This window comes from Elephas maximus, chromosome 20 (assembly GCF_024166365.1).
Source record: "Elephas maximus indicus isolate mEleMax1 chromosome 20, mEleMax1 primary haplotype, whole genome shotgun sequence".
Taxonomy (NCBI): domain Eukaryota; kingdom Metazoa; phylum Chordata; class Mammalia; order Proboscidea; family Elephantidae; genus Elephas; species Elephas maximus.
The window spans coordinates 20,255,570-20,258,145 of NC_064838.1; positions in this window are offsets into that span (position 1 = coordinate 20,255,570).

The following is a 2,576-nucleotide window of genomic DNA, read 5'->3' on the forward strand; positions in this document are numbered from 1 at the left end:
TGGTTGCAGGGAGCTGGAGGGTATTGACTACTAAGTGGCACAAGGGGACCACTGGGGAGATGGAAAGATCTGTATCTTGGTTGAGGTGATGGTGATATGGGTGTATCCATTTGTCAAAACTGTACACTGAACATGGGTGCATTTTATTACATGAAATTTATAACTCAACAAAGATGACTTTAAAAGCCCTAGCTGTGTAACTTTGGGCAGGTTATTCTACTTTTCTGGGCCTCAGTTTCCTCATCTGTAAAATGGTGGTAATAATAGCTGCTAGGTTATAGGGATTAAAGGAGAACATGTGAAAAGGCTCAAACGGCACACACGATGATATTGGTTTGCCTTTCTTGTTGGTTTTCATTAAACTCTAAGTGGCCAGATAAAAGGTATTCATTCATTCATTTAACAAATATTTATTAAGCACCTAACACATTTCAGGCATCGTTCTAGGCACTTGAACTATATCAGAGAACAAAACAGAAAAATAGAGATTCTTGCCTTCTTGGTCTTTACATTCTATTAGGGGGAGACAAGCAATAAATAATAAAGATAGTAAGTAAATTACATAGTATGTTAGAAGATACGAAACCCACTGCCATCAAGTCGATTCTGACTCATAGTGACCCAACTGCCCCACAGGGTTTCCAAGGCTGTAATTTTTACTGAACCAGACTGCCACATCTTTCTCTGGTGGAGCGGCTGACGGGTTCGAACCACCAATCTTCAATTAGCAGCCGAGCACATAACCACTGGGCCACTAGGGATCCTTTTGTTAGAAGGTAAGTACTATAGAAAAAAAGAAAAACTAGAATAGGCTAACAGCCAAGAAGGCTCAGGGCGGTGGGCAGCTTGCAATTTTAAATAGGGTGGTCTTGGTAGGTTTTACTAAGTAGATGATACTTGAGCAAAATATATTTATGGAAGAAAGAAATGAAAGACAGAGGGAAGAATCATAATTTCCCAACTCTCTGTCAAGTGCCTAGAGCTGAGCATTAATTCTGCAGGGTCATGCTCTTTCTGTCATACCGGTTTAGATGATTTTATTTGTGTATAAATGCTGAGAAAAAAAACAATGGAATGGAAGAATGTTTGCAACTCACAAGAAGGCATTCTGGCATGTTAAATCCAAAACACCTGGATTCAAAGCTCCCCTCAGCCACCTATGAGCTGTGTGATCTCTGGAACACCACCTCTCCTCTCAGAGCCTCAGTTTCCTCACCTGAGGCCAGGTGATAATGGTCCCCTTAAGAACATGAAAGAAGGTAATACAGGTAAGGTTCCAGCATGACTGTGGGTGCACCAAGTGTTGGCTTGCTTACCTGAGGCCCCACCTGGGTCTCTGTGTCTCCCCAGCTTGCAGAAGTCTCTGGAGCAACAGTGACCAGGCTCCTCTCTGTGGTCCTAACGCTTTGTCTCTGAAGCTCCAATTATCACATGCAATTTCAACATTTCTCCAACAAGATGATTTTAAATTCATATTCAATAATTTATGGAAATGGATGCTGGTATTTTCCCCTCCTCTTTTTTTTTTCTTTTTAAGCACTTTAAAGAGATGGCCCGTCTTCTGACACTTGACACAGTCAATGACTCATCTACCTAGTGGCAGAGTGGTTCCAGCTTTTGTCAGAGCTGGGCCTCCTGGGGAGACCCAGGAGAAAAGAAAGCTTTCTAAAACATTTTAATTGTAAGTGGAGTTCATTAGTTTAGCTCTCATTACAATAAATTATCATCTGCTGCTTTAAACCTTAACAAAATGGACCCGGCAGTGATTAGTGTCCCCTGTGTTTGTAGGAAGATCCTGTCATAAACCTATACTTGACGAGAATGACGGCAGATTGATCCTCAACCAAACCAGTTATTTTTCCCAAGAGGTGAACCCCCCCCCCCACTGGAAGATAAAAATAGGAGCCTGGGTCTCTTAATTTTCCCAGAAGAACATTAACAGTGGCGTCCACATGCAAATTTGATCATGCTAGTTGCCTGCTTAAAGCCCTCCATGGTTCCTCATCACAATGAGGAGAAAATTGTGTCAATGAATAATGTTCAGAAGACAAAAACCTGACTCTTATACAAATATAGAATAAATATGAGTCAAAAATATATTTAAGTCATGAATCAGAGGACCACCAGTGTGGTAGGGCTGGTTTAGGAGAATTTGATGACAGGGTTTTATATGGTGCCTCAGGAAAGGTGTACCAAAGTAAATTTGTATTTATGTATTTATTTTTTAAAGTTAGAAACAAAACTGACCAATGTCCTTCAGGGCAATAAAATCATTAAGCTTTAGGGTTATTTTCTCTACCAGACAGAAATCACTTTCATCTCCACAGGACAATTATCTACAGATTTACACATAATTTCATAGAGATCAGGCCCAATCAGCAGAAAACAGTGAAATCAAAGAAAGGCACAATCTCCACAAAGAATTAAGTCATCTTTGGGTGGGCTTGATAAATAGTGCTCTACTCTGACATTAGGAGCCTGGGTGGCCCAAGCAGTTTGTACTCGGCTACTAACCAAAAGGTTGGCCGAGTAAACCCACCCAGCAGGTCCACAGAAGAAAAGCCTGGCAAACTGCT